Here is a 6,588-nt window from a genome sequence, read left to right as displayed (position 1 = left end):
GACCTCACTGGTGAGTGAGGATGCAATATCAGGCCCCAGGAATGCACTAGTCACATAGTACCCGTCCCAAGAGGCACCCTGCCCCTCTACATAGTGCACTACTTTGACCACGACCCATAGGCTCCTAACGTAGAGACTAGGGTGCTAATTGGGACACATTAATAGTTGTGATCTCTTGCTGTTAGGGAGATGTTTCCTGTGCTTTTTAAATCAAAGAGCTTTATTTTGCCTTTTTATGGAAGTGGGTGAACAGGAAGGAGGACAGGAGTACAGACCCAAACCAATGCTCAGCGGTTTAGATTGTTGGGCCGCACCAGCACACACACACACACACACACACACACACACACTTTGAAGATAATTACAGGTGGGTCGGCTGAGACAGTTGGTCATACACACAAACTCTAGAAATGATACATTATTATTATTATTATTATTATAACAACCTCATTCCAATGTTGTTTTTCTAACATCTGTGACTGAGTCCCACATTGCATAACAATACCCCTTAATGACAAAGTGAAAACACAAGCCATACAATTGTTCTACTACAAGTATATTGTCATACAGGATGACCCATTCATTCAGAACACTATCCAGAGATAAGACACAAGGAAGGTGCAGCAGATATTTGTTTTATTTAAAATGTTTGAGCGATACTTTTGAGACCAATGCTTATATTATTATTGATACACATCATATCACAACAAAGTCATGAAAAAGTTGCATTACATAGAAAAAAAAAAGTTCAATTAATTATATGAATTTAATAATATAATAACTTCACTAAAAAGTGTTCACTTCACTTGGACACTGACACACCGGTGGCATCATCAATACAGTAATTGACCTGACTGCTTTGGGACCATGGTGATTGTGTCAATCTCCAGTTATTACATGGGATACTGTACATTGAACTCTTTACACAAATCCCTCACTTTTAGAATAGAATGTACAATATAAATAGATTTATCTCAACCTTTAACCTACTAACCCTCAATCTTACAGAAGTCTAGCTCTCCTGGAGGGAGGGGGGGGGGTGGGGGGTAGGACAATAAGATCTGCTAAAACATTTCATCTAAAAGAGAGAAGAAAAAAAAATACTGGCTTCTGAAAATATGTTGAGGAGACGGGATGAATCTCAAATGGCATTTCTTCCTCTGCTCAGCTCTTTCTCAAAATGTCAGAAGTTATACGAGACAGGACGAGAGGAATTGAGGAATTACTTTTTAAGATGTATCCTTTTTGGATCAGGAAATGAAATGGAAGCGCTCAGGAGAATGGCTGGCAAGTGATGGTTTCAGACACTGTTGGACTAAAACACCAGCTCAACAGAACCCATACGATCAAAACAGTCTTCTATTGTTTCGACCAATGACGATGGTCCAAATCAGTAGAGAAAAGAAACTGGCAACAGAACATGAGGTTAACATCAGAGCATAAAGATCGCATTCTAAACAGCACCACATTCCCTATATAGTACACTACTTTTGACCAGGGCCCAACAGTAGTGCACTGCATAGGGAATAGGGTGCCTTTTGGGAAGCAGTAAAATAAAGACAACAGAAACATTTAAACAGTAAACTCCAAGGTAACTTGTCTTGTCTACATTGATTGAAGTGGACTTAACAGGTAACATCAATAAGGGACCATAGAATTCACCTGGTCAGTCTATGTCATGGAAAGAGCAGGTGTTCTTAATGTTTTGTACACTCATTGCACATAACTCTGTCCTCTCAGACACTATATAACCACAGTATTGACTGTTATATCTGGAGTATTTCTCCTGTCTTATCCAGTGTCCTGTGTGAATTTAAGTATGCTCTCTCTAATTCTCTCCCTCCCGGAGGACTTGAGCCCTGGGACCATGCCTCAGGACTCCTTGCTGTCCCCAGTCCACCTGGTCGTGCTGCTGCTCCAGTTTCAACTGTTCTGCCTGCGGCTATGGAACCCTGACCTGTTCACTGGACGTGCTACCTTGTCCCGGACCTGCTGTTTTGGACTCGCTCTACCGCACCTGCTGTCTCTAACTCTGAATGATCGACTATGAAAAGCCAACTGACATTTACTCCTGAGGTGCTGACCTGTTGCACCCTCTACAACCACTGTGATTATTATTATTTGACCCTGCAGGTCATCTATGAACAACTTGGCCATGTTCTGTTATAATCTCCACCCAGCACAGCCAGAAGAGGACTAGCCACCCCTCATAGCCTGGTTCCTCTCCAGGTTTCTTCCTAGGTTTTGGCCTTTCTAGGGAGTTTTTCCTAGCCACCGTGTTTCTACACCTGCATTGCTTGCTGTTTGAGGTTTTGGGCTGGGTTTCTGTACAGCACTTTGAGATATCAGCTGATGTAAGAAGGGCTTTATAAATACATTTGATTGATTGATTTTGACCAGAGCCCCAGTTAAAAGTAGTGCACTACGTAGGGAATAGACCCCTAAGGGCCCTGTTCAAAAGTAGTGCACTCTGTAGGGAATAGGGTACCATTTCAGATGCAACATCCATCTATCCCTTTTCTTAGGGTCCCTCCACCACACTGGCAGTTAGCCAACCAGGACCCGTCTCAACCCTTAACCACTACTCCCTAGACAGGAAACCAACCCAGAATCAACCCTTAACCACTACTCCCTAGGCAGGAAACCAACCCAGAATCAACCCTTAACCATTAGTCCCTAGGCAGGAAACCAACCCAGAATCAACCCTTAACCATTACTCCCTAGACAGGAAACCAACCCAGAATCAACCCTTAACCATTACTCCCTAGACAGGAAACCAACCCTGAATCAACCCTTAACCACTACTCCCTAGGCAAGAAACCAACCCTGAATCAACCCTTAACCACTACTCCCTAGGCAAGAAACCAACCCTGAATCAACCCTTAACCACTACTCCCTAGGCAAGAAACCAACCCTGAATCAACCCTTAACCACTACTCCCTAGGCAGGAAACCAACCCAGACCAGAATCAACCCTTAACCATTACTCCCTAGGTACTGGTGAACATCTGAAAGGACTGGATAGGTTTAAGCAATATGGCAAAAATACGACCTAGCCTATCAAAGGCAAGATGGCGTAATGAGAAGGGCTTTGTGCTGAAACATCAACATTAAGCAATCTCAACTATATCCTGTCCTTCATTTGACTAAGGTGGAGCTACCGCCATATTGTCCGGGGGTGGAGCTACCAGCCATAGTGTCCGGGGGTGGAGCTACCAGCCATAGTGTCCGGGGGTGGAGCTACCAGCCATAGTGTCCGGGGGTGGAGCTACCCGCCATAGTGTCCGGGGGTGGAGCTACCCGCCATAGTGTCCGGGAGTGGAGCTACCCGCCATAGTGTCCGGGGGTGGAGCTACCCGCCATAGTGTCCGGGGGTGGAGCTACCCGCCATAGTGTCCGGGGGTGGAGCCACCCGCCATAGTGTCTGGGGGTGGAGCTACCCGCCATAGTGTCCGGGGGTGGAGCTACCCGCCATAGTGTCTGGGGGTGGAGCTACCCGCCATAGTGTCCAGGGGTGGAGCTACCAGCCATAGTGTCCGGGGGTGGAGCTACCCGCCATATTTCTTGTACCTTCCAATTGTTTCAGATCTACTCAAGTGCCGAGGGCCTATGGATTGTTTCCGGAGCGGGCTAGATGGCTAGTTCCCCTTGGTTTAAACTTCAAACCTCCACTACTTACAACTAAACCTCACTTAGCGAGTGGGTATAAACTAGGCTCTCCAGGAACAGGGTCGGAGTTAAAACCTACAGGAGGGTATCTCTCCAGGAACAGGGTTGGAGTTAAAACCTACAGGAGGGTATCTCTCCAGGAACAGGGTTGGAGTTAAAACCTACAGGAGGGTATCTCTCCAGGAACAGGGTTGGAGTTAAAACCTACAGGAGGGTATCTCTCCAGGAACAGGGTTGGAGTTAAAACCTACAGGAGGGTATCTCTCCAGGAACAGGGTTGGAGTTAAAACCTACAGGAGGGTATCTCTCCAGGAACAGGGTTGGAGTTTAAACCTCCAGGAGGGTACCTCTCCAGGAACAGGGTTGGATCACATGGAAAATACATTCAATACATATATTGATAGAATATATTTAAAGTGTTTGAGATGAGGTGCATTTGATGATTTGGCTTGACGTTTGGAGTAATCTTTACTCCCCGACCCGGGGTCCCGTCGCACCCCGACCCGGGGTCCCGTCGCTCCCCGACCCGGGGTCCCGTCGCACCCCGACCCGGGGTCCCGTCGCACCCCGACCCGGGGTCCCGTCGCACCCCGACCCGGGGTCCCGATTCCCCCCGTCCCGGGGTCCCGATTCCCCCCGACCCGGGGTCCCGATGCTCCCCGACCCGGGGTCCCGATGCTCCCCGACCAGGGGTCCCGATGCTCCCCGACCCGGGGTCCCGATGCTCCCCGACCCGGGGTCCCGTTGCTCTCCGACCCGGGGTCCCGTTGCACCCCCCGACCCGGGGGCCCGTTACACCCCGACCTGGGGTCACATACTGGACATTACGGGAAATACTTTCAAAATGATTTCTAGAACAGTGAGGGACAGAAAGCGCTATCGGGGATGACACAGACATATATAATATTTTCAGTTTTATTTGACTAGATATTTAGTTGTAGATCAATCAGACCTGGCTCACATGTTGTATGTACATCGTGGACAAAACATTAAGAACACCTGCTCTTTCCATGACAGACTGACCAGGTGAAGGCTATGATCCCTTATTGATGTCACTTGTTAAATCCACTTCAAATCAGTGTAGATGAAGGGGAGGAGACAGGTTAAAGAAGGATTTTTAAGACTTGAGACAATTGAGACATGGATTGTGTATGTGTGCCATTCAGAGGGTGAATGGGTAAGACCAAAGAGGCGCACCGGTTTGGGTCAAGAACTGCAATGATGCAATGATGCAGGATTTTTCATAGTCAACAGTTTCCCGTGTGTTTCAAGAAGGATGGTCCACCACCCAAAGGACATCCAGCCAACTGGACACAACTGTGGGAAGCATTGGAGTCGACATGGGCCAGCATCCCTGTGGAACACTTTCGACACCTTGTAGAGTCCAATGCCCTGACGAATTGAGGCTGTTCTGAGGGAAAACAGGTGGTGCAACTCAATATTAGGAAGGTGTCCTTAAATGTTTTGTACACTCAGTGTATGTGAAATACTATTAAAAACATATTTGAGGTACGCTTAATTTGGCCATTTGGGACTATTCCATTGTGTCATGTACTGTGCGATGATATATACCTCCAGGGTGCACTATGTATTCCCATCAGAGCAGTGCACCATGATGATAAGGCAGTAGAATGTCCTCTACTCATCCTAATAATCTTTGCTTTATGATAATGACCATATCAAACAAAATGTATTAAAGAGTGTGTGTCTCCTCTCTGTTCACCCACTGTCCTACGGAGGAGCTCCACCCTACGACGCAGGACTCTTAGCCAGGAGTGTGACCTGACCCTTGAAGTATCGTACACCTCTTTTTCCTGACCCCGTTCCTCCAGCACAAGACCCCCACCACCCCCCTCCCACCCCGATGGTCACGTTGGGCCCGATGGCGCAGTTCTCCACTATCGGGGCTGTAAGGTCCTGGAGAGACACAGAGCAATGACAGGTTAGAACAGGGCATGTAATCATAAACCTGATATAGGATCAGGTCCTGTCCATAGAAAATCTGGTTAAAACAGGGCATGTATTCATAAACCTGATCTAGGATCAGGTCCTGTCCATAGAATCGTATTCATTTTGATCTAAAAGGCAAAGCTGATGCTCTGGATTCCTACTGCGTGTGAAGTCCTATTCTTTTGCTGGTCCTGAGGCGCCCTCTTGTGGGACGTATGTGTAAATGTGTGGTTACTGTGCCGTTACAGTGTGTATGGGCTTGAAACCTTCTACCACCGTCTACTAGTGCATATTCAGAAACAACCCCTAGCCTCTAATCCTTGGACACTTGTGTAGATCTGAAAGGAAGGATAAAGTGTCAGCAATATGAAGGAAATACCACCGAGCCAACCAGAGGACAGCAATATGGAGGAAATACCACCAAGCCAACCAGAAGACAGCAATACGGAGGAAATACCACCAAGCCAACCAGAGGACAGCAATATGGAGGAAATACCACCAAGCCAACCAGAGGACAGCAATATGGAGGAAATACCACCAAGCCAACCAGAGGACAGCAATACGGAGGAAATACCACCAAGCCAACCAGAAGACAGCAATATGGAGGGAATACCACCAAGCCAACCAGAGGACAGCAATATGGAGGAAATACCACCAAGCCAACCAGAGGACAGCAATATGGAGGAAATACCAACAAGCCAACCAGAAGACAGCAATACGGAGAAAATACCACCGAGCCAACCAGAGGACAGCAATATGGAGGAAATACCACCAAGCCAACCAGAGGACAGCAATATGGAGGGAATACCACCAAGCCAACCAGAAGACAGCAATACGGAGAAAATACCACCAAGCCAACCAGAGGACAGCAATATGAAGGGAATACCACCAAGCCAACCAGAAGACAGCAATACGGAGAAAATACCACCGAGCCAACCAGATGACAGCAATATGGAGGAAATACCACCGA

The sequence above is a fragment of the Salmo trutta genome, chromosome 14 (assembly GCF_901001165.1).
Source record: "Salmo trutta chromosome 14, fSalTru1.1, whole genome shotgun sequence".
NCBI classification, from domain to species: Eukaryota; Metazoa; Chordata; class Actinopteri; order Salmoniformes; family Salmonidae; genus Salmo; species Salmo trutta.
The sequence above is the reverse complement of the archived record's forward strand: the minus strand, read 5'-3'. Positions refer to the sequence as shown.